This window comes from Parambassis ranga, chromosome 20 (assembly GCF_900634625.1).
Source record: "Parambassis ranga chromosome 20, fParRan2.1, whole genome shotgun sequence".
NCBI classification, from domain to species: Eukaryota; Metazoa; Chordata; class Actinopteri; family Ambassidae; genus Parambassis; species Parambassis ranga.
Window position 1 is genome coordinate 18,608,028 of NC_041040.1, and position 27,010 is coordinate 18,635,037.

General features: G+C 43.4%; 1 long non-coding RNA gene and 1 other non-coding gene across 2 annotated transcripts; one reads left to right on the plus strand and one right to left on the minus strand.

Annotated features, from left to right (window-relative positions):
* Positions 1–478: 478 nt before the first annotated feature.
* LOC114453641 (uncharacterized) lies at positions 479–21,444 on the plus strand. Its single transcript, XR_003672462.1, has 3 exons — positions 479–543; positions 14,902–14,968; positions 21,281–21,444. It is a non-coding gene; the product is annotated as an uncharacterized LOC114453641 (long non-coding RNA).
* Positions 4,256–4,328, minus strand: trnak-uuu (transfer RNA lysine (anticodon UUU)). Its single transcript has one exon. It is a non-coding gene; the product is annotated as a tRNA-Lys (tRNA).
* Positions 21,445–27,010: the final 5,566 nt, after the last annotated feature.

Consider the following 27,010-nt stretch of genomic DNA (forward strand, 5'->3'; position numbering starts at 1 on the left):
CTGATCGTGGTGTCTTTTTGCATGTGGTGCATGAGGATGTGAAACTAAAACCGGAGCACAGAGGAAGTGGAGGTTTCTTGCTTTCATACAGAATGAGTAGTGTGTAGTAAGTAATGTGAAATTAAGAATGTCTGTGTATTAAGTGTTAGTAAACAAATGTTCATGTTTTACATGCATAGCTCGTGTAAGTTCTGATATTTGTTTTGCTGATATTATTTGCCTGCTTCTTACAGTGAGAACACACTTAGCTTAGCTGTAACTGTTTTGATACTATTAGCAAGAATGCTGCGTTTAGCTACCTAGCTGTAGCTTAGCGTAGCTCGTGCTGCACAACAGGTTCAGACTGACACTGATGTGAGCCAATCAGGTGGCTTCTTCAAGTTCAAGGTGACCAACCGGTGGAGGATGTTCACGCTAGTTGAGCCCGGACCTCTGGACATCAGTCAGGCTGTTTTTGTAGACAAACTTCCTGTAAAGCTCTGGATGTATGCTGTGTTGACAGCTCGGTCTGCTGGAAGTTGCAGTTTTTTGACTCTCTCACCGGTAAGTAGACCAAAACGTGTTATAATTGTGTTTGTTAAATGTTAGCAGAAAGTTAGCTACTTCCTAAGCTGAAGGGCCACTTCCATAAACCTATAAGTCTTCCATTCTCGCTGTGTGGTGTCCTCGACAGGACGGTGATGAATTTCTGACCGAAATTCTGTTTGTGCAATTTAGAGGTCTCATACAACTAAAGCAGAGTTAAAAGTAGATTCACCACCACTGCGCCTGCGTGAAGTGGCAAACTGCAGTGTGTGCAATTTGACTGTTTATTGGTCAGTTTGTCCCTGTATATTTGGGCACAATATGCAGTTTTTAAATTACATTAAAAATAAAAAACCAGAAGGGGAGTACTGTCTGTACTTTATTAATAAAGTCATAAACACAAGGCTAAGCAGGTGCCATCACTTGCAGTCAGTTTTGTATCCAATTTTGAAAAATAAAACCACACAAATCCCCCACATGAAGTCAGCAGTGCAGATATCACTTTCTCATCAGAAAGGCCAAATTACTCCCAAGTTTTTCAATTTCAGAGAGCTGGAGCGCTGCCAGCATTACTCAGTCACACATGTATGTGGTAGAAGAAAAGACACTGGCCCACCCCACAGTCTGCACGGTGGGCGTTCACTGCGCGCACATTTTCTCATTACAGCCAGCAAGTGTTGGTGCTGCAGACCTGAAATGAAGTTGTTTTTCTCATCAACTTTTCTGGGTGTTTACAGTAGCTTTGTGGCAAAAATAAATCGTGTGTCTTGTGGGGAATATAGCTGCAACTTAAGCTCATGGTTTTGATTGTTTTCTATTCAGTTTGCACTGCAGCGCTGTGAGTCTGCAGCCTCTTGTGTGCATTTCTGCATTCATGTCACAGCAGATCTAAAAGAGCGGCAGTGCTGAAAACAAGCCGCAGCTGTTGGCCACCACTGGATCAGATATCGTGGTCAGAGTGGTGATCGTGCTGAGCTTGTCACACTTTTTCGTGACTCCTCGCAGTCTCAGACAACAGGTGTGAGGCGGGAGGCTGCGGTCCAGGCGGTTGTGATGGACAGTTGGCTTCTGTGAAAATTGACCCCAGCGTTCCAAAATAATCAGTGAGTGAGGAAATGACACTCATACTTCAGTTGTGTTGTATTAGATCTGTGACCCTCTGCACAGAAATGAGTCACACCAGCCGGTAGATGGTGAAGTGTCATTTTCAGAAAGTGGTTCAGAGAAACTGAAAACCTGCTTGTGGTGGCCCTTAACCACAAGTAAGGTTTCATTCTGACTTCTGTCAGGGGAGTAACGGATTACAGGTACCAATGTTAACTAGAATACAAAATATGAGTAACTGTATGCCATTACAGTCTAAAGAGATAGTAATTAGAATACAGTTACATTGGTATTGGTACATTCAATCTGGTGGATAAAACAAGTCACATCATTGTCTTTTACAGCAGATGTCTGACTTTCTCCTGATCGCTTGTCTCATTGTGTGGTTGTGTACATGTGTATGACGGTGAATACTCATTGAACTAGTTAGGTATTAGCTGCTAGCTAACTCCGTCCAACATTGAGGTGGATTAACATTTAAGTACGAATATGACGCTTGTCAATACTAGTATAGTATTCCCAAGGATACTTCCCAGCACTTATTTTTTGAAAGTGTTGCAGCCTGAAATGCTTGATTTTGTGGCAGCATTTTCAATGTGTTGCTTTTAGATGCTTGTGGTCAGAAAACTGTGGGGACCAGAGAATGTTGCAAAAATAGTTGTGATTTCACCTTTTTATTATGATTCATAATAACATTTGACACATATATGTCTACGTTCTTGAAAGACACATCTATCACTAACGCTATCTTTGTTCCCATTACAGCACTTGCAGTTGACTGGGTTGCAAGTAGCCTGTGACACAGTGACCTGTCATGCCGGATGTCTCACCTCTGTTTTGCATGTGCATTCTGTGCAAAAACATATCCATCCACTTTTGTGCAAAATGCTTGGATACTGCTTTCTTTTGCAGTTTTTGTTGGCAAATGAGATACATTTGTATCACACATGCCATGTTTGCTGCATTTCCTAAACGTAACAACAAAGTAAGGAAGTTCATTTGCTGACGTGGGGCTGAACTGCTTGTGGGAGTTGATGGGGATTGGTCAAATTTGGAGAAAAGCTGCAGAATTCACAGGGAATGGTTGAATAAGCATTAAGATAAGATAAGATAAAACTTTATTAACCCGAAGGAAATTCTTGTGCCAGAGGTATCAAGTTACATTAAATGCAGTTAAGCACAGAGTATAAGAGTATAAGTGTCACTATAATCCAAATCAGAGTACAGTACGCAGTATGAGCACAATATATGATACATGGATACAAATATAGACTGATTTACATGACAGTGATGCCTGACATGATTATCTAGCTCTTCTCCCTACAGGAAGGGGAGGAGTTATACAGTCTGATGGCCACTGGCAGGAAGGACCTCCTGTGGCGTTCTGTGCTGCTCCTCGGTAGTCTCAGTCTACCACTGAATGTGCTCCTGTAGGACAGCAGTGTGTCGTGCAGGGGGTGAGACGTGTTGTTACGAATACTGAGGAGTTTCCTCAGTATCCTCCTCTCCGTCACCTCCACCACAGACTCCAGCTCCACTCCCAGCACCGAGCCAGCCTTCCTAATGAGCTTGTTGAGTCTGTTGGTGTCGGCCGTCTTCATCCTGCTGCCCCAGCACACTACAGCGTAGAAGATGACGCTGGAGACCACCGAGTGGTAAAACCTCTGCAGCATGGTCTGGCAGACGTTAAAGGATTTGAGTCTCCTCAGTAGATACAGGCGACTCTGTCCCTTCCTGTATATTGCCTCTGCGTTTGTGGACCAGTCCAGTTTGCGGTCAATGTGGACACCCAGGTATTTATAGCTGTCCACAATGTCCACGTTGGTACCCTTGATGCTGACCGGGTCTGGGAGTGTCTGGTGCTTCCTGAAGTCCACCACCAGCTCTTTTGTCTTTGTGACATTCAGCTGCAGGTGGTTCTGTCCGCACCACTCCACAAAGCTGTCCACCACACTCATATACTCCGCCTCCCGACCTCTGCTGGTACAGCCCACAATGGCAGAGTCATCCGAGAAATTCTGCATGTGGCAGGACTGTGAGCAGTGTCTGAAGTCCTGATGTATGTGAACAGGAATGGAGACAGTACCGTGCCCTGGGGTGCCCCCGTGCTGCTCACTATCGTGTCCGAGACGGTGTTCCTCAGCCTCACAAATTGTGGTCAACCTGTGAGATAGTTAGTGATCCAGGTGACCAGTGGGGTCTCCACCTGCATGTCCAGGAGCTTCCTCCTCAAAAGGGCAGGTTGCATAGTTGTAAACGCACTGGAAAAATCAAAGAACATGATTCTAACAGTGTTGCCTGCCTCCTCCAAGTAGGTGTGGGCTCTGTGGTAGATGATGGCGTCCTCCACTCCAAATCCGGGGCTGGTAAGCTAACTGCAGGGGGTCCAGCGATGGTTCCACAACAGCACGCAGGTGTTTCAGGACCAGCCTCTCCAGAGACTTCATCACATGTGAAGTCGAGGCAACTGGTCTGTAGTCGCTGCGTGTGCTTGGATGTTTGGTCTTGGGCACAGGAACAAGGCATGTTGTCTTCACCAGAGCAGGGACAGTCATCAGGCTCAGGGAGAAGATGTGTTGGAAGACCCCGCACAGCTGTGTGGCGCAGTCCTTGAGCAAAAAGCTTTCGCCCGAACAGGGACTTGAACCCTGGACCCTCAGATTAAAAGTCTGATGCTCTACCGACTGAGCTATCCGGGCTCTAATAATCACTAATAGTTGTGATCACAACATCGCAACATGTCTTCCTAACTGCAGTTCTACAAGTGGCTGTGAGGGTGGGTCAAAAAGTGAGTTAGTTACCTCCAACTACACAGCAGAAATTATTTAATAAATAATAATGTACTTTTACATCATTGTCCACACAATATTTTTAAGGTAAGTTTGTTGCACAGTACACACTTATCAAATAAACTGACATTTTAGTAGCAATTGTGGAAGCACTTTCATTTTGCACCGAATATCTGCAGCAAAAAAAGTTGCAGTTCCAACTTTGGTCTCTGTTCCAAAGCTAGCACAAATTTCCCCTGCTAGTTCTGCACGTTTGACCTCATATTTTTTGTAAAAAGACTACAATATAAGGTCATATTACATGAAAACAGCTTGCTACATGTGGCTACGTAAGTTGAAGTCATCTAATGTCTAATGCCCTTTTGGCACATGCAGCGTTAGCTTAGCATCTATGCACTTTTTTGCTTATTGCGAAAAAACTAAAATGCAGGCTTTTATGTATATTTTTCCTTGAGCTCTTTTCTTTTTTTGTTACTTTTTTTGGCAGCAGTATTTTTAAGTTTGCAATTTCCCTGCACAGGTAGAATTGTAAGATGAGCTCTAAGGAATACGGGCCCGATAAGCCATGCTGGATTTAAATGAAGCTAAGAGACTTGTCACAGTGCTGCTTGCAGTGCTTAGAGAAGCCACCCTTAAACACACACACTTTACATGTATCTATTGCTGGTGCGGCTCCCATCTCTTTCATATGCCAGAAGTACAAAAGTCCACAATCACTGCACCATTCAGACAGCCCCAGAGTCAATAAAGTCTTGTCTGAATTCGTTCTCATATCAAATCACAGAGGCTGTATGCTAATATTATCCCTGAGACAGACTTCTTGTTCCAGTGTTTGGCTCGGGCTTAGTGTTTCGCTGTGCCAGAAATGAGCTGCCACTTTGATGACACATTAAAATATTCTGACACGAGAACAGAGAAATCCATCTCCCTGCTGAGTGCTGCCACTTCCAGCAAAGCAAAAGCATTGTTGAAGGTGACTATGGGGGGAATGTTAATGAGAGATGTCCTCGTTAGTTCTTATCCATTGTGCATCCAGGGGAGTTGGCTTTCGAGGTCGCCTATAGCAGTGTCTGTTCTTTGATAATAATGTGGAACTGCATTGATCCGACCATATTCTGGAAACTGAGATAGAAGGAAAAACACTGAAATGATGAAAGTGGCTTAAATACTAGTTTTTAACTGTTAACATTCTGCTAATGGAAATTGAAAAGATAATGTTTTGACAGCTGAACAGCACAAGTGTTGTCTGTCTGAACAAGTTTCAAGTCATTTGAGAAAAGAGAATGTGAAATCCAAGTCTCAAATTCTTTAGGGCAAGACGAGTCAAAATCTTGGTTGGTTTTAAGTCTTGTATTATTCGAGGACAATTGTCTCCAGTCATATATGAAGTAAAACTTAAATAATTTGAGATAAGACTAAAGTCTGGATTTAAACAAGACAGGACTAAGTCAAGTCTTAGTCCTGCCTGTGTTCTCAAATTATTGGAGATACGTTTTTGTCCCAAGTCCCAAGTTCTTTAGGACAAGACTAGGTAGAGGTGCAAGTCATTTAAAACGACTCTCAAGTATGTCTGAGTAAGCTTCAGGTCATTTGAGATCAGACAAAGTCAATTTATCCCATCTGAGACACTTAACAGTCTCAAATCATTAAAGACAAGTCGCAAGTCCATCCATCTTCCATCCATCTTCAAACTGCTTATCCGGGGCCGGGTCGCGGGGGCAGCAGTCTAAGCAGGGACACCCAGACTTCCCTCTCACCAGACACTTCCTCCAGCTCCTCTGGGGGAATCCCGAGGCGTTCCCAGGCCAGCCGAGAGACATAGTCTCTCCACCGCGTCCTGGGTCTTCCCCGGGGTCTCCTCCCAGTGGGACATGTCCGGAACACCTCCCCAGGGAGGCGCCCAGGAGGCATCCGAACCAGATGCCCGAGCCACCTCAGCTGGCTCCTCTCGATGTGGAGGAGCAGCGGCTCTACTCCGAGCTCCTCTCGGGTGACTGAGCTCCTCACCCTATCTCTAAGGGAGCGCCCAGCCACTCTTCGAAGGAAACTCATTTCGGCCGCCTGTATTAGCGATCTCATTCTTTCGGTCACTACCCAGAGCTCATGACCATAGGTGAGGGTAGGAACGTAGATTGACCGGTAAATCGAGTAAATTCTTCACCACAACAGACCAGTACAGCGACTGCATTACTGCGGAAGCTGCACCCATAAGTCGCAAGTCCCTCAAGGATAAATTGACGGTTTACATTATTTTGGACAAGACTAAGTCAAAGTTACTGGAGACAAGGAAGCTGTTCAGTTCTTTGTGACCAGATGAAATCAAGTCTTAATTGTGTCTGAGGAAGTCTCCAGTTATTTGGGACAGGACAAAATCAAATTACATCATTTGGGACAAGCATTTCACTTGACACTATGAACTAAGTCTTGACTCAAACTCAAACTCAACTGACTCAAATCTGAGCTCCCATGTTGTTGAAAAAAATCTAAAGTCAAGACTCAGCTAATGTAGAACAAGATGAATTAAAGCTGCAAGCAGCATTGCGGGCCCTCGCGCACCTTGCGATCCGCGGGGTCATCGCAGTCTTCTCTCCTATGCTCTCGTCTCTTATACTCTCCTGTCCTATGCTCTCCTCCTCTCATTTCCACAGATATACAACAAACACATGTTTACAACCAAACTTTCCTGCTACCAGTAGGTGGCGCTATGACCGTATCATCCCATTAGCATATATATCTGTTTAGACTCGGGTCCATAGCAGTACTGTAAGATTTTGTCCACATTGCATGAAGTATATGGGTAGTACTACATAGAATAGAGCGAGTTCCTTTGTAATGGCGAACGGTCAACTTTGAGGCCACTCCCCCGCCACACGGTAATACTTTTGAAAGAGTTTTGGAATGCATCTATTCTCTATGGTGTCCTGAGTAGACACAGTGAATTTCAGCTCAATTGCATGAAGTATGCGAGGCATGAAAGGTTTTATAGCAGGGTCAGAAAACGGTACAAATTACAAAAAAAATCAAACTGGTGGACTTCCTGTTGGGTTTGGAGGGGGGGTCCAAGAGACTTTTTTGTGCGTCTTGGGGTGATACACATGTGTGCTAATTCTCATGATCCTGTGTCAAACTGGCCAGCGGGGCTACGCATTAGGGCAATAAATACAGTGAGTTCATTTGTAATGGCGAATGGTCAACTTTGAGGCCACGCCCCCGCCACACCGTCAGACTTTTGTAAGAGTTTTGGAATGCGTCTATTCCCTATGGTGTCCTGAGTGGACACAGTGAGTTTTAGCTCATTTGGATGAAGTATGCGAGGCGTGAAAAGTTTTGTAGGAGGGTCACAAATCGCCAAAAATTAACAGAAATTTCAAAATTGCGGACTTCCTGTTGGGTTTGGAGGGGGGGTCCAAGAGACTTTTTTGTGCATCTTGGGGTGATACACATGTGTACCAATTTTCATGACCCTACTCAAAACAGGCCAGGGGGGCAGGCAGAAAAACCTATGAAAACACAACATTTTGTGTAGCCAGTAGGTGGCGCTCTGTCAAAGCCTCAATATTGTTGTATAGATGTGTTTAGGGTCAGACTCTGATCATACATGTGACATTTGGTACAGATCGGACAGAAAACAAAGAAGTTATAGCGACTTCCTGTTTCCTCTGAAATGGTCAAACTTTGAGGCCACGCCCCGGCCACACCGTCAGACTTTTGTAAGAGTTTTGGAATGCGTCTATTCCCTATGGTGTCCTGAGTGGACACGGCGAATTTCAGCTCAATTCTATGAAGTATGCGAGGCGTGAAAAGTTTGGCAGCAGGGTCACACATCGCCAAAAATGGCCACAAACCTTCAAATGGCGGACTTCCTGTTGGGTTTGGAGGGGGGGTCCAAGAGACTTTTTTGTGCGTCTTGAGGTGATACATATGTGTGCCAATTTTCACAATCCTGTGTCAAACTGGCCAGAGGGGCTACACGTTGGGGGCGCTATAGAGTCATTTTCCTATGTGCGTTTCAAACGTCAGCAAATTTCAAAATTTTTCGGGCGAATGAATTTTTCTACCAAGTTTGGTGAGTTTTTGGGCATGTTAAGGCCCCCAAAAATGCGATCAAAGGGGGGGAAAGAAAAAAAATAATAATCCTAAGGGTTTCAATAGGGCTCTTGCACCATTCGGTGCTCGGGCCCTAAAAATTAAAGCTGCAAGCAGCATTGCGGGCCCTCGCGCACCTTGCGATCCGCGGGGTCATCGCAGTCTTCTCTCCTATGCTCTTGTCTCCTATACTCTCCTGTCCTATGCTCTCCTCTTATTTCCACAGAGATACAACGAACACATGTTTACAACCAAACTTTCCTGCTACCAGTAGGTGGCGCTATGACCGTATCATCCTATTAGCATATATATCTGTTCAGACTCGGGTCCATAGCAGTACTGTAAGATTTTGTCCACATTGCATAAAGTATATGGGTAGTACTGCATAAAACACAGCGAGTTCCTTTGTAATGGCGAACGGTCAACTTTGAGGCCACTCCCCCGCCACACGGTAATACTTTTGAAAGAGTTTTGGAATGCATCTATTCCCTATGGTGTCCTGAGTAGACACAGTGAATTTCAGCTCAATTGCATGAAGTATGTGAGGCGTGAAAAGTTTTGAAGCAGTGTCAAAAATAGGCAAAAAATTGCCACAAAAGTCAAAATGGCAGACTTCCTGTTGAGTTTGGAGGCGGGGTCCAAGAGACTTTTTTGTGCGTCTTGGGGTGATACACATGTGTGCTAATTTTCATGAACCTGTGTCAAACTGGCCAGCGGGGCTACACATTAGGGCAAAAAATACAGGGAGTTCCTTTGTAATGGCGAATGGTCAACTTTGAGGCCACGCCCCCACCACACCGTAAGACTTTTGTAAGAGTTTTGGAATGCGTCTATTCCCTGTGGTGTCCTGAGTGGACACAGTGAATTTCAGCTCAATTGCATGAAGTATGTGAGGCGTGAAAAGTTTTGAAGCAGGGGCAAAAATAGGCAAAAAATGGCCACAAAAGTCAAAATGGCGGACTTCCTGTTGGGTTTGGAGGCGGGGTCCAAGAGACTTTTTTGTGCGTCTTGGGGTGATACACATGTGTGCTAATTTTCATGAACCTGTGTCAAACTGGGCAGCGGGGCTACACATTAGGGCAAAAAATACAGGGAGTTCCTTTGTAATGGCGAATGGTCAACTTTGAGGCCACGCCCCCACCACACCGTAAGACTTTTGTAAGAGTTTTGGAATGTGTCTATTCCCTGTGGTGTCCTGAGTGGACACAGTGAATTTCAGCTCAATTGCATGAAGTATGTGAGGCGTGAAAAGTTTTGAAGCAGGGTCAAAAATAGGCAAAAAATGGCCACAAAAGTCAAAATGGCGGACTTCCTGTTGGGTTTGGAGGGGGGGTCCAAGAGACTTTTTTGTGCGTCTTGGGGTGATACACATGTGTGCCAATTTTCATGATCCTGTGTCAAACTGGCCAGAGGGGCTACGCGTTAGGGCAAAAAATACAGGGCGTTCTTTTGTAATGGCGAATGGTCAACTTTGAGGCCACGCCCCCACCACACCGTAAGACTTTTGTAAGAGTTTTGGAATGCGTCTATTCCCTATGGTGTCCTCAGTGGACACACTGATTTTCAGCCTGATTGGATGAAGTATGCGAGGCGTGAAAAGTTTTGCAGCAGGGTCACAAATCGCCAAAAATTAACAGAAATTTCAAAATCGCGGACTTCCTGTTGGGTTTGGAGGGGGGGTCCAAGAGACTTTTTTGTGCATCTTGGGGTGATACACATGTGTGCCAATTTTCGTGACCCTACTCAAAACAGGCCACAGGGGCAGGCAGAAAAACCTATGAAAACACAACATTTTGTGTAGCCAGTAGGTGGCGCTCTTTCAAAGCCTCAATATTGTTGTATAGATGTGTTTAGGGTCAGACTCTGATCATACATGTGACATTTCGTACAGATCGGACAGAAAACGAAGAAGTTATAGAGACTTTCTGTGTCCTCAGAAATGGTCAAACTTTGAGGCCACGCCCCGGCCACACCGTCAGACTTTTGTAAGAGTTTTGGAATGCGTCTATTCCCTATGGTGTCCTGAGTGGACACGGCGAATTTCAGCTCAATCCGTTGAAGTATGCGAGGCGTGAAAAGTTTGGCAGCAGGGTCACACATGGCCAAAAATGGCCACAAACCTTCAAATGGCGGACTTCCTGTTGGGTTTGGAGGGGGGGTCCAAGAGACTTTTTTGTGCGTCTTGAGGTGATACATATGTGTGCCAATTTTCATAATCCTGTGTCAAACCGGCCAGAGGGGCTACGCGTTGGGGGCGCTATAGAGCCATTTTAATATGTGCATTTCAAAAGTCAGCAAATTTCAAAATTTTTCGGGCGAATGAATTTTTCTACCAAGTTTGGTGAGTTTTTGGGCATGTTAAGGCCTCCAAAAATGCGATCTCGGAGGGGGAAAAAAAAAAAAAAAAAAAAAAAAAAAAAAAAAAAAAAAAAATAATAATAATCCTAAGGGTTTCAATAGGGCTCTTGCACCATTCGGTGCTCGGGCCCTAATTAAAGCTGCAAGCAGCATTGCGGGCCCTCGCGCACCTTGCGATCCGCGGGGTCATTGCAGACTTCTCTCCTATGCTCTCGTCTCCTATACTCTCCTGTCCTATGCTCTCCTCCTCTCATTTCCACAGATATACAACGAACACGTTTACAACCAAACTTTCCTGCTACCAGTAGGTGGCGCTATGACCGTATCATCCTATTAGCATATATATCTGTTCAGACTCAGGTCCATAGCAGTACTGTAAGATTTTGTCCACATTGCATAAAGTATATGGGTAGTACTGCAGAAAACACAGCGAGTTCCTTTGTAATGGCGAATGGTCAAGTTTGAGGCCACTCCCCCGCCACATGGTAATACTTTTGAAAGAGTTTTGGAATGCGTGTATTCCCTATGGTGTCCTGAGTGGACACAGTGATTTTCAGCTCAATTGGATTAAGTGTGCGAGGCGTGAAAAGTTTGGTAGCAGGGTCACAAATAAGCAAAAAATGGCCACAAAAGTCAAAATGGCGGACTTCCTGTTGGGTTTGGAGAGGGGGTCCAAGAGACTTTTTTGTGCATCTTTGGGTGATAAACATGTGTACCAATTTTCATGACCCTACTCAAAACAGGCCAGGGGGGCAGGCAGAAAAACCTATGAAAACACAACATTTTGTGTAGCCAGTAGGTGGCGCTCTGTCAAAGCCTCAATATTGTTGTATAGATGTGTTTAGGGTCAGACTCTGATCATACATGTGACATTTGGTACAGATCGGACAGAAAACAAAGAAGTTATAGCGACTTCCTGTTTCCTCTGAAATGGTCAAACTTTGAGGCCACGCCCCGGCCACACCGTCAGACTTTTGTAAGAGTTTTGGAATGCGTCTATTCCCTATGGTGTCCTGAGTGGACACGGTGACTTTCAGCTCAATTCTATGAAGTATGCGAGGCGTGAAAAGTTTGGCAGCAGGGTCACACATCGCCAAAAATGGCCACAAACCTTCAAATGGCGGACTTCCTGTTGGGTTTGGAGGGGGGGTCCAAGAGACTTTTTTGTGCGTGTTGAGGTGATACATATGTGTGCCAATTTTCATAATCCTGTGTCAAACTGGCCAGAGGGGCTACACGTTGGGGGCGCTATAGAGTCATTTTGCTATGTGCGTTTCAAACGTCAGCAAATTTCAAAATTTTTAGGGCGAATGAATTTTTCTACCAAGTTTGGTGAGTTTTTGGGCATGTTAAGGCCCCCAAAAATGCGATCTAAGGGGGGGAAAGAAAAAAAAAAAAATAATTAAAGCTGCAAGCAGCATTGCGGGCCCTCGCGCACCTGGCGATCCGCGGGGTCATCGCAGTCTTCTCTCCTATGCTCTCGTCTCTTATACTCTCCTGTCCTATGCTCTCCTCCTCTCATTTCCACAGATATACAACAAACACATGTTTACAACCAAACTTTCCTGCTACCAGTAGGTGGCGCTATGACCGTATCATCCTATTAGCATATATATCTGTTCAGACTCGGGTCCATAGCAGTAGTGTAAGATTTTGTCCACATTGCATGAAGTATATGGGTAGTACTACATAGAATAGAGCAAGTTCCTTTGTAATGGCGAATGGTCAAATTTTAGGCCACGCCCCCACCACACGGTAATACTTTTGAAAGAGTTTTGGAATGCGTCTATTCCCTATGGTGTCCTGAGTGGACACAGTGATTTTCAGCTCAATTGCATGAAGTATGTGAGGCGTGAAAAGTTTTGTAGCAGGGTCACAAATAGGCAAAAAATGGCCACAAAAGTCAAAATGGCGGACTTCCTGTTGGGTTTGGAGCGGGGGTCCAAGAGACTTTTTTGTGCGTCTTGGGGTGATACACATGTGTGCTAATTTTCATGATCCTGTGTCAAACTGGCCAGCGGGGCTACGTGTTAGGGCAAAAAATACAGGGAGTTCCTTTGTAATGGCGAATGGTCAACTTTGAGGCCACACCCCCACCACACCGTAATACTTTTGTAAGAGTTTTGGAATGCATCTATTCTGTATCGTGTCCTGAGTGGACACAGTGATTTTCAGCTTGATTGGATGAAGTATGCGAGGCGTGAAAAGTTTTGTAGCAGGGTCACAAATCGCCACAAATTAACAGACATTTCAAAATGGCGGACTTCCTGTTGGGTTTGGAGGGGGGGTCCAAGAGACTTTTTTGTGCGTCTTGGGGTGATAAACATGTGTGCCAATTTTCGTGACCCTACTCAAAACAGGCCACAGGGGCAGGCAGAAAAACCTATGAAAACACAACATTTTGTGTAGCCAGTAGGTGGCGCTCTGTCAAAGCCTCAATATTGTTGTATAGATGTGTTTAGGGTCAGACTCTGATTATACATGTGACATTTCGTACAGATCGGACAGAAAACGAAGAAGTTATAGAGACTTTCTGTGTCCTCAGAAATGGTCAAACTTTGAGGCCACGCCCCGGCCACACCGTCAGACTTTTGTAAGAGTTTTGGAATGCGTCTATTCCCTATGGTGTCCTGAGTGGACACGGCGAATTTCAGCTCAATCCGATGACGTATGCGAGGCGTGAAAAGTTTGGCAGCAGGGTCACACATCGCCAAAAATGGCCACAAACCTTCAAATGGCGGACTTCCTGTTGGGTTTGGAGGGGGGGTCCAAGAGACTTTTTTGTGCGTCTTGAGGTGATACATATGTGTGCCAATTTTCATAATCCTGTGTCAAACCGGCCAGAGGGGCTACGCGTTGGGGGCGCTATAGAGCCATTTTTATATGTGCATTTCAAAAGTCAGCAAATTTCAAAATTTTTCGGGCGAATGAATTTTTCTACCAAGTTTGGTGAGTTTTTGGGCATGTTAAGGCCTCCAAAAATGCGATCTCGGAGGGGGAAAAAAAAAAAAAAAAAAAAAAAAAAAAAAAAAAAAAAAAAAAAATAATAATCCTAAGGGTTTCAATAGGGCTCTTGCACCATTCGGTGCTCGGGCCCTAATAATCCTAAGGGTTTCAATAGGGCTCTTGCACCATTCGGTGCTCGGGCCCTAATAAACATGTCACCCTCCCCCACATCCTCATTGTCCTTCCATGACCCCCAGCTACACTCACCTCATTGTGCTGTATAGAAAACACAGCAGTTAATGGTGTGGGTTAGATTAAACAGATTACAAAATGCACCTTTTGATCCAAGTTGATCCTCGCTTCATCTAAAATATAAAACTCAACTCATACTCAAAGGAAATGTTTCTTTTACAACCACATGGCAATGTACAAACAGCTTACTGCATCCTTTTTTGTACATTGTACAATTTGGAGCCACCCTCACTGTGTGAGGAATCGGCAAATTGGCACCCCCTGCAGCTGCAAGTGCCCGTGCTTGCTGAGAGGGTGTTGTGCACAGAAGCAGAGGTAGAAGGCGGTGCTCCAAAGATCTTTTATTACACAGATGTCTCACTCTCTCCTGGTCACTTGCATCATTGCATGTTTCTGTATGTATGTAGTTGTGGTAATTATCATTGGAGTGAGAGCTCTTACTGTTGTTACAAGATCTTTAAACAAGTTTTTGTTTGTTTGTTTGGAATGTGGATGAAGAGTGAACGTGTCAAGCTGTGTGCTGTGTTTTCATCATGTTCCACTGGCTCCTTAGTTAGCTACTGTCTGCTAACATAATCCATCCATTGATGTTGCATTAATGCTGTGTGTTGCCACCCCCTTGTGTGTATTTTACAGAAAGATACATTCTATTAGCACTTACTTATAAAGTATTAACTATACTTTGATAGCCAAATTGTTTTCCACTAAAGCTTGCTCCTGTATTTCAGGATGAAGCAGGGGAGTAAAATGTTTCCTATTTGATACCAAAGATGCCAGAAATGCAATACCATGACCCAGTTTGTAGCAGAAAAAACAGAGCTCTGTTAATACTGCTCCACAGGGACCCTGACCTATCGGAGAACAACAATGGAGCAATCCAATGGGGGTCACATTCAGCCTGTGATGAGGTGAGTGTGCCGTTATTGATCTGGTAGCAAAACCTCCCCTTTACCATTACCATCAGTGGGTCTGTGTAGAAAAAAAAATGCCGCTGCTCTGCTGCTCTGCCCACTCATCACTGAGTGTTTTGCACCTACACTGTCCAAGTGTCTCCTGCACACAAACACACACACACTCTTCATTGTTTTCAGAAAAGACAATCTTTGCTCTGTCAGACAAGGCGACGAGTGGAGTGACCTTTCAATCATTCCTTCAGGGACGGGGAGGGGCGGTGCTTCTCCCTGACAGGAGATTGGAAAAACGCCTGCAAGGATTTTTGTTGCTAGGCAGCAAGGCCTTGCAATGACAGTGTGTCAACAATGAGAAGAGAATGAGGAATAGATTGGTCGCTGGAGATGAGAGGGCATTTGATTCAGCTACGTGTTCTTTCTGTATGTCAGCCCGTATTCCTAATTTATCTTCGTTCAACAACGACCTTCAGATTGCTCTGATGTGATCTCAAGTGTTGAACATGTGAAAACACAATCAAGGAAACGCTTGTGAAGAGTGGGATGGGCCTAATTGCATATCCTGCTAAAACAGAAATAAGCGCTGGCTTTGATTTTTAGGTATTTGGATAGTGGTGTGGTTTTGTTTTTGCCAGCCGCCTGTGGTGTGACACAGCACAGAGAAATGAGCCTAAATGGGAGTTTGATCACCTCCTAATGGTTCAACCCCTCTTTCAGAGCCCATTACCCCGGAGAGCCCTGTCACGGTGGTGAAAGACTCTTTGCAGGGCAGGTGTTGGTCACATTGATGCTGACAAAAATCAATTCAGCTACGATAAAAAGCTGGTCTGCTGCGGAACCTTTGTTTTTTCCCTTCTCTCTGTTTTTGTGTTGCATTTCGTGTGGTCGATGGGCGTGAAATCGGCACGCAAACACAGACGAGACACAAGTTCTGCACATCTTCAAATGTGACATGGGTCCAGGAATGAAAATGCGATTTTAATGGAGATTGGAGGGCACCTGTATGCGTATGAGATGAAGTGAATGTTCAGGGTGCCTGTGTGTGGGGGTGGGCAGGTGGGTGGGGGTGTGCACAGAGAGAGATGGGCGAGTGTGGAGAGACACTCAAAGGAACCACAAGTGGCCCACTGTTCCCCAGCAGCAGCACCTGCCTCGCTGCCTCCCTCCTCTTCATTACCCGGCAACAGAACGCCTCTTTGGCCAGTGCAGGGGGAATTCAGGGAGGAGGGATGGCTGCTTGTGTGTGTGTGTGTGCATACGCATAACTCTGTGTGTGTGTGTGTTGCATCACAAAGAAGGTCTTTTAATGTCTACATAAGGAAAAAAAGTGACAGGTACTTCCTGTGAAATCTCATTTACAAAATGCTCTGACCAATAAGCTGCCAAAACCAACTGACTGATGTTCACTGAAACATTGCAGAGTACGAGCCCTGCATACTCATTAACACGGCACCTTAACAGATTTAAAAATAATGTCACTTTTTCTCAGTGGCAGCTGCAGATTTTTGGCAGCATTATATTGGATTTAGATATCTAATTAAGAAAACATATCTCCATGAGTTATTTAATATAAAACATTTTTAACACTTCCAGCTAGGCTTGTAAATATAAAAATATAGTGTACTTACGTTTCCTAAGAAACAGCTGACAGAGTGCTAATTTTATGTGTTGCATGTAAAAATGAGAGGCTAAGGAGCCCTGTCAGCTCTGACTGGTCATTGCCATTGGCCTGAACAGGCACCAACCTCCAACATTTGCTGTTCAAGTCCATTTTGTGTCATAATAATAATCATTAGCTGGTTTGGCTTTTAAACAACCTTATTTTGGGGGAATTGAGGTGAGATATGTGGCAGATAACCACCAAACAGAATTTTCACATACAGTTCTACTCTCACAGGGTCTGTGATTTAGCTAGCATCATCCTAGCTTGCTACCCTGGAATCGTAGCACAATCAAAGCACAAGTACCTGATAAAATGATGCTCGGTAGCTGGACATGCTGACGTCCCCAGCTCACCTGCAGCAGACACACTTCCTGTTCATTGTGTATATGTGAGCCTATGGTTTTGTTTTGAGGACTAAAAGAAAAAGAAGCATATTTAACTCATTAATTGACACTATAGCTACATTTTTAACCAAAAAAAGGCCCACTAAACCAAAAAAAAAAGATTTGTTATTATGGTTATTATGAAGCTCTTTTCATACCTCAGTGTGTGAACCAGCAGGGGCTAAAACTTAAATGATCGTATTGACTCTTCTGTTGTCCTTGAAGATCAATGGTGAGAAAACAGAAGAGGAATTTTTGAAAAGCAATTTGCTCCAAGGGCAAATGCTGCTAGTCAACGGTCAGTCAATGATGAGCGGAGTCTTTACGTGCTGCCTGTCAAAGATAATTATAGCAGAGATAATTGCCTTGTTGATTTGGATGCATTAGTGAAACCCACTGCTGGTCAAAGAATACACGATGTGTAACGTTGTCTCCAGGGGCAGCTGCAACAAAGGTGCTTTTTGAGGAGTAGCTGCTGGGATTCTGTGTGTGTTCAGATCACAATGACAGATGTCTGTCAATATAAATAGGGGACAGCTAGAAAATGATGTAAAACCTATTTTTGTACCCAGTCAGACCTGCAAATATTCAGTTGTTGTAGATGTTTTTCTTTAGCCTCGGTCATGTAGCGCAGTAGCAAACACAAGCGTCTCTTACGACCTTGTCCTTTTAAAACAAGATAACTTTAATGAGAGTGCATTAGTTTTAACACGTCCTAGCTTAACGCACAAATCGCAAAAACTGCAACATTAGTAACTGATGACAGCGACACCTTCTCAGAGCACTGTGTCCGGCCTCTGGGGTGACTGTCTGCTAAGTGTATCACAAAATTCCAAGTACATTTAGATTTGTAATAAATAATTATCCACTAAAGTGAGCCAATTTATTGCTTTAAAGCGTCTCCTCCCTGTCAATTAAAGCCCAATCACAACAACCCTAAAGCTGATTCACACCTGTCACAGATACCAGCCAGCCTTTTATTCATGGTATCAGTTACGCGTGCTTCTCCTGCGATGACATGTCAGAATGCCTGCTGCGATAAAACATGCTCTTCAGATGAGGGTTGACAACAAGAGGGAGAGAGAGAGGCATGATGATGACCTTTGTTCGCATTTCACAACCCAAATGCTAAAAACGGGTGTAAATCTATTTGTGGAGAAAGAAAGTTGTCTTTACTCACTTCCACCCACGTCATTTGGCAGCGGAGCCTAAACAACATGCATGTTCCATAGCCTGCAGCCACCACAGCACCCACTCAGTGTTTTTTATTTCCCTCTGCATCTTGAGGGAATATAGCAATCACTAGCACATATGCACCAATATAAAATAAAGACATATTTAGAATTTGAATGTGCATTTAGAGCTTGCTTTTGTGGCCTGTAACTTCTGAAATGTACATATGCTCATAGGGGATCATCCACAGTGGGCTCAGTACACACACACACACACTCAGACATTCACACAAGCCTCCTCGGTTAATGGGAAGGAGGACTCAGCCAGCTGGTGTAGCTCGTGCGCACACACAAACACACACACACACACAAACACACACACACACAAACACACACACCTAATCCCCCGTTCGATTTGTCACCCCTCCAAATCCTATTCATCCAACTTCCTATTCAGTGCTGTAGAGCCTCTCCAGTGGAGCCTCCATCTAGCCCCTCATCTTTGTTCTACATCTCAATAGTTTGAGCAACGCAGTCAGCGTGACCCACGCAGTACAGCTGAGCACACTTCCTGTGACACATAAAATGTCAGGTCACCTAGCTGGATATTGAGTTTCAAAGATATTGTTTTCCATGATTAGTTTTTTTAATAAATCTAAATATAGCTTCTGTTTTTATTAAAGGAGTAGCCTGTCAGTTTGAGTATACAGAAATGTATCTGTTGAAGCTACAAGCCATTGTTGGCTTATCATAGCATTAAGACCAGGTTATCAGACCTGATATATATATATATATATATATATATATATATATATATATATATATATATATATATATATATATGAAAAAAATTGTATCTTTTTTTAATATTTAGGATTTAAACACTTGAAATTGAATGAAATCATCTCAAAGTCCTTTGTCCCTTAGCAATGGTAAACTCCAGTCTGTTCCAGTCCAAACACCGTGTTCACAAACTGCTTAACACTAATCTTTGGCCACCTTATGCTAACTGCACTAAGACAGTCCATGCATAAAAGCTAATCGTATGCTGGCACAAACTGCAGGTGGGGACCGACCAATGACGTAGCAGCAAAGAGATTGAAAATGATCTCATGTGACCTCATAGTATCACACTGGGTTACCCAATAAATGCCTTACCGTGTGTGTGGCTCAGTGCAAGTGTGGGCTTGAAACAGGACAAACAGGGAAAGGGTCTCACTTCTTCACACCCACGCACACACTCAGCAGTAATAAAGTCTAATCAAGTCTTATGAGTATTTGTTTAAACAGGCACAGCACAGATGAAGCAGATAAAACTGTTACAGTATGTTAAGAAGTTCTTTCAAGTTTCTTTACAACTCTAGAATTCAGTTTTTTTTTCATACATTTACATCATCTATTCGTGTTGATTTCATTTCATCAGCAGCCTGTGATATCACAGATTTGTAGCTCCATCATGTGGAGAAAGTTGGCATTACACATTACAGTTTCACATTTATAATGTCCTGAGGGCACATTTCTGGTATTTTACAGGTAATGCTGTCATGCATGAGAGTGAAAAGGCTTTTTACCACTGCCATCCACAAGGTGGAGTGTAATTAATCAACAAAAGTTGTTGTGCATAAATTCCAGATTTAGTCTTGCATGAGATGACAAAGTCACAAAATAACAGCAGCATATTTACTGATATGATATATATACAATATATATATATGCAAGTGTAATTGCAGCGAGGACTGATTCTCTGCCTCCTGGTGTAGTGGGACGATTGGCACTTTGGGTACAAGATCACCTGGGTTTGAAACCAGGGGGAGCTGTCTGAGGTGGTTGTGGCGGTAATGTGCTTCGAGTAGCCGTGGGGATGAGCGTGCACACAGTTTTTAAAGCACGAACCTTGGGTTTTGGCTCAAGATCTTCAGCTTTATACAATGAAAGCAGCAGCATGGAGGCCAACGAAGCAACGACAAATCAGCGGTCCAAAGGAGTCGACTGTTAGTCGACTAGGCATTAAGGTAGTCGATGACTAGTCGACTACTGAAACAGTCATTAGTTGCAGCCCTAATGTTTACTACAATGCTATTACTCTTGTAACATGTGCCCCATTTTTTCCCTTTTAACTTCTTGTCTTTAGGTGTACATTGTATTCTTCATGGTGTCACTTCCTAGTATCTGGATCAGAACACTGTAGAAGAATGTGCGTGCATGCCTGTTTGTGGACACGTGTGCTCAACCAGTAGAGGGAGGTGCAGTTTCACATTTAGAAACACAACACAAAACTTGTCCTGTGGCTTCAGTACTGCATAAAAAGTTTTCTTGGTCTGTTCCCTCCACGGTGTGAGTCATTGCCCCTCATTTCTACTCCTCTGCTCTCATCCCTCCCTTTCTTCCTTTTTCATCAGATGATGAATCTGCCTCATAGATACAAGTGCACTCCATCAACCCTTTCCCTGCTTTTATCCCTCTCTGTCTTTGCTACTGAATCCCTTCTCTCCAGACTGTGACTCATGCACATGTTGTTTTCTTCATCAGGCAATGGCGTTTGGGAGAAGGAGGGGGGGAGAGATTTACAAGCATGTGTAGGACATGGGAGAATAGCTGATACAGAGCAGCATCACCCAGATGCTGCATCTCTCACAGCTTGTGAACAGAAGTAGTGCAGTGAGCAGTGTTTACAGATGGTGCAGGACGATTACTGGCTGGCATTGGGAGGGAACAGTTAGATGGTGGTTGTGTTCAGTCACACCTCAGAGCGGAATTTAAACTACCTCTGCTGTGTTTTTTCCAAATGATCCATCAAGGCTCACAGATTCTGCCGTTAACAGCTGTGTGTTCATTCAGAGGCGATATCCAGGAATGTGGCTCCCTCTGTTGGTACAAAGGAGACATGATGATGTTAAGTGAGGAAATAGTATCTAGCTTTGTTAAAGTTCAAAACAATGTGAATGAATTTGCACATTTGTGCATCTAATGTACCAGAAGTCAGAGTAATATCAACATCCTGATCCATGTAAGGTTTCCACTTTTCATTTCTTTCTTGATTCATTTTGAAAGTACTGACCTCACTTTTGTTTTATATTCTCTTCATGTTTCCTAGAGTGACCTGTCCAGGCTGTACCCCGCCTCTCACCTATAGATGGCTGGGATAGGCTCCAGCCCCCTGTGACCCTGCACTGCAGGAGGAAGCGGGTTCAGATGATGGATGGATGGAGGTTTCCTAGAGCTGGCTGGATCCTAAACAATCCATAAAGATAATGACTTACACTTTACAACAAAAATTGCTCAAATGTTATTGTTTTACCTCCGTGAACTCTGCGTGTTTGGGGTACATACGATCCTGCTCATTCTGGTCTTGTGAGCAATCTGAATCTAGCAGTCCTGACTGTGACTTCTTACTATGTAGAAATTCTCTTTACTCATCACTGTTGCTATTTCACTTTACCTCAACTTCTCTCCTCATGTGTCCCGTCTGGGTCATTACCCTGATGGGATTCAACTGTGTGTTATTAGCAGCTCACACAGAGACTGCATTATGAGCCCCTTCAAAGCCAAATGCCTTTGCTTGTTCACAAACTTAAAACAAAGCCAGTGATTCTGCGTTCAGTGTGCACAACCAGGAAGTACATGTCTGCTCACCTTTCTACACATTGGTCATTTGGTGCTGTTACTACCTCTGATGTTTGCTAGGAGTTGCAACAAAATGCTTAACTAAATATTTGAATCATTTGTCACCAGATCTTTAAACACTCTGACACAATCATTAGAGTTTTCCGGTGAATATACATTTTGGTGGGCGGTGGTGCACATGCACTGCACTGCTCTGCACTGCACTTCCAGTGCCAGCTACTGCACAGCGTTGCACTTCCAGTGAGCCGTGCACACTGCACTCACAGTGTCGCACTGCTCTGTCGCCTCACAGTGTTTTCTTCAGGTGCTCCGGCTTCCTCCAACATTCTAAATACGTAGTTGTTAGGTCAGTTAGTCACTCTAAAGTGTGAGTTTGAGTTTATCGCCACCTTGTCTGTCCACAAGGTGGCGATAAAAAATAATCCCTGTATTGATCACAGTGTTACAGTGGCTCGCGCACATTAAACACCAGGAGACGGGATGTGTTATTGCAGACAGCCATCCACACGTTCACAGAATTAAACTGACACAGACCAGAGGTCTGCTACAGTCAGCTGCTCTGATCTTCTATTGTCATGCTGTACGTCCTCTTTCCTGAACATTATCAGCTCGTTAGGCCAGGTAACCACGACTGTGCACACAATTTGCAAAACAATTGCATGGTCAACCTTTTGTGTGTGACGTGCGCTACATAGGAGGCCGTATGAGGAGTTCTGCACACACACGTCTCGTGGAGTATGGAGTATGGAGTATGGTACCTCCATGCCGAAACAAACTTTTTTTTTTACTCTTACCACCCGTGGAGCGAGTTCTCTGGTCTCTGTTCTCATGGAGTATGGAACAGCCTTAATTTGCAAAAAAGGTTTTGACAGTGTCAACTCTGAAGACAGGAAATAAGCACTGTTTCACAGGATTGTTGCATCTTGGCTAACCAGCCTCTCTACTCATTTCACTCACTCATTTGTAAGCATCAAATAGAGATTTAGGTTACACAGTGTACAAAGATGAATATGAGAGTTTTGACAACCTTTCTTTTATTCACATACTGATTCTGTTCTCACTCCATTTCTTGTTTTGATGGAAGCCCTTGTGTCTGTTTCTCCATTTAAACTGCTTCAGTGTGCTGTGAAGTCTGCATTGCAGGCAGTCAGTGTATCAAATGTAACTGTTAGCAGAGTATTGAATGCCACCCAAGAACACTGAGACCCCCTCCTCCTCCTCTTTCTCTGTCTGCCAGCAAACTGCTTGTCTGCTTCCATTTAAGCTGCCAGCCTGAATCGAGCTCTTTCACTGTGGGTACACCAGTGCATCTCAAGTATTAATCCAGATCTTTAAATAAATATGTTTTCTTTCTCTGTAAACATAATTCAAACCACAGCCAGACCCTGGAATCCTTCCAAACGTAAATAGTTGAATTTCCAGAAACATCTTAGTGTATTACAGACTGCTGTTTCTGCAGGAACTGGCATTTAAATAACTTTCAGGAGGAATTGTTGTCTCTGTGCTTATAAGAATTGGTCTCCTCTGCATCACACAGCATGGCCAGCTGTCATTTCCCACATGAGGCTCTTATCGTGTGGCTCAGAATTCAGCTGGCTTCACATTTTCCATGATCCAGAGCAAGGCGACAGCAGCATGTCAGCCTGCTGTGAGGTCCTTATAACTATGATTATGGCACAACACTCTTTCCTGTTCTGTTGTTGTATTTTTCCCCCACGATACATATTTCATCCTGAATTAACTCATAATCTTCATGCTTAGCATGCTTCAGCTGCTGTTTTGACAGCTGGAAGTTACGTGGCAACTAAAAACACATGCACAGAGCTCTGAGGATGACGTTAGGACTCCGATTAAAAAGTGGATCCATAATAAAAACTGTCACGCCATGGCTGTAGTCCAGAATTGGCATTTTCTTGTAATGCAGTCTGAGCTTTGCTATGCTAGACTTGACTGACTGTCTGAGGTGATGCAACCATGAGGTGGAGTGCTGTGTAGTTGGGTTTGATGAAGTTAATGCTGCCTTCTTAACTCTTTGGGATTTGCGCTAATTAGCAACTGTTAGCATGCTTGTGATCTTTAAAACAGCAGAAATAATTAGAAAAGAATGACCTAAGACCATAACTGAATGTTTCAGAGGACCTCCTGTTTCCTTCTGCTCCTCCCTGAAAATAAAACCAAGCCTCTGTCTTATTTGTTTACCATTTCCTTCTGTTATTATAATCCATAAATTGAGTTTAAGGAAAATTTGACCTCATGTTAGATCATAAATTCCACTTTAAAGGTCAGTGTTGTGGGAAAAAAAAGCATATGGGGATGGGACATACATATGTGTGAGTCTTTGTTGTGTTGTCTTTGAACATTTCCTTTTATCGTTGCCTTTAGAAACTTTCCTCATAAGCTGATCTTTCATATTTAATTGACCCAGAAAAGATTTGTTCTGACCTCGCAGCAAAGGACAGCGCTTCACATCTGCAAACCCCCAAACTATTGCTTCACCCACTCAGGGAAAACCCACTGATTCAGCTGGGTGTGGGTAGGACAAAGCAGTGCACACAAACAATCAAATAATATACAAGTTCACACACAATCTGTGGCCTAAAAAACCTTCTTTGGCAAGTCAGCAGTTTGGACACAAGTCATGTTTAATGTGTAATTTTCTCCATCACACACACACACACAAACATTTCTCTGAGGTCAAAGTATATTTGTAGTCATTAGTGCCATGGTAACACTGGAAAGCCCCTGAACTGAAGGATTTCCTTTGAGAAGCTCATCAGTACGGCATTGACCATTAACTTTCACTGACCTTATCTGACATTTCCAGTCATTAGTGAGGCCTTGTTTTCATGCTTGATGGATATTAGTGGCTTTGATGCTGGAGACGAGTCGATATAGATGTCAATGTTTATTTAAGCTAAATTCCATAAAGGTTGTCTCCCTGTTTAATGAATGATTAACACAAACACTGTGTTTGCATGCCTGCTGTAGAACTCTTCTCTAAATGGTCACAGTGTCGCTGACACTTTCTGTGGCTCAGATAACCTAGCATAGCTCGGAGCTAAGAAAGCAACAGAGAGGTAGCTTTGGTATTTACACAGACACCAGATGGTATACAGATACAATTATTTGCAGATGATCGGTTTTAATGATCCATGTGTCAACTGATTTTGCAATGATTTTAACACAAAACATTTGTTGAATATAGAAATTTGAAACATAAGCTTTCAGCAGTTAAATCCCTGGTGGGAGATTTTCCCTCTTTCAAACAATAACATTTAGCAGACAACTGCAGCAAGATGCTTTACTGATGTATAATTAATGGAACGACATCTTTGATGCTACCTAAGATTGTGAGCTATCTTTTCTATCAAGACCTCGTTCACACTGGGGAAATCAATCCGGCTAGAGCAGGATTCATGCCGTATCTGGATATATCCGGATGTTTTTTTCTGAGTCTGAACAACATGAATCTGGATATGTCCGGATTGATTTCAATCCACCTCTTGGAGGTGGTTCTACGCTGAATGGACTCTGTATTTTATGAGGCGCCACCTAGCGGTTTGGAGGACAACAAACAAGCCGGGTTAAACTGGATTGAGCACAGACATGCGTGTGTGAAAATACATCTGAATGTATCCAGCTTAAGGGCTATCTGGATTCAATCCTACTTTAGCTGGATTGGCTAGCCTCTCTGGGACAAAAACTAAATTAAACTATAATTTATGACTCTAGCACTATTTAAAACAAATATTATGAATTTAAGACATTCAAAAAGAGAAAGACATCTGTAAAGAGCATTGTAAGCACCATCAAAGATCCTGGCATCAACCCGATTTTCCTTTATGTATGCACTTCGGTTTGTTTTGGACTAATAAGACGTTTACAGTCTTCTGTAATGTGGATCCGGCTGCCAACTTACTGTATGGTTCTGAGCCATTAAACGACTAATCCAAGAGGTTCCTGGGTTCATTTCAAGTTTACCACATGCCTCCTGCTTAATGCTATTACAGCACTGGAATAAAACATTACACACTGATAACCTCTTGCCAGCAGTGAGCTGTTTCTCTAAGACATCACACAGATGCTGACATGCAGATGGAAAAAATAGACCTGTTTCCCCCCCAACAGATGTGCACATTTGCCCTTCACACCCTTTTCTTTCAAATCTGAAAGATATGTGAAGAAATATTGCTTCAGTCATGCCGCTTTAGATGATAAGAGGCACATTAGGTCGTGAATCATGTGCAACCTAATTCATTTGTTGCATATTATCTACCCCTTCTGGAACCGCAGCAGCATCATACAGGAAGCCGCTGCAGCCCTGTGTCACTGAATCTGAATTCCTTTGTTCTTAAGGAGATGTTTAAACAGACAGTGAATCATCTCCACTAACAATAAATGCTGGCAAATATGGTCACAGGTTCTGAAATGACCATTTTTGGTTAAATAAGGTGCAGTGTTTATTTTGCCCTGAAAGCCACATGAAGTTATAGGAACCATGATTCAAACCAGAAGTGCTGTGGAAGTTATTGGCAAAGCACAGGATGAAATGTAATGAAAAACTTCACAAGAGCTGGCCTGTTGTGGTTGTTTCCCCTAAGAGAGGATGCAAAGGAGGAGGAAGGGGGCTGCAGTAAAAGAAAGATAGGAAGATAGAAAGAGGAAGGCTGAAGCTCTGAACAGCTTGTTTGCAACGTTATGGATCAAACTCAGATGCCAGATCTCCAATTATGATGTTACAAAATAGCAATAAAGTCTGGGGATATTGACATGAATTAATCACTCATTTGTGGCCAAGATCGTATTTGCAAAAGTTTTACACATAACATGAGAGCTCATAAATAATTGTTACACTGTCTGGCTCTGGCTCCTGGATTATCAGGAGAGCTAACTTTTGTTTTTAGCATAGCACAGACGTCTTTGCTGCTCCCCACCACATGCATCAGGCAACAATGTGAACCTGGTTCCAGTAGATAATCGGAGACTGAGCTGGGATCAAGCTTATCCAGCAAATTACCATAAAGTGGGCTCATTTCTGTCCATTGTTGACACAAACATTGATGTAAACATTTGAGTGAGACAACAGCAGCTTCTAGAGAAAAGGGTTGATACCATATACTGTAAACAAAGATGTGTAACCCTTTTCTGATGTATGTTAATGCCTAACTACAGGTTAATCCACATATGGCCAGTAACTTGT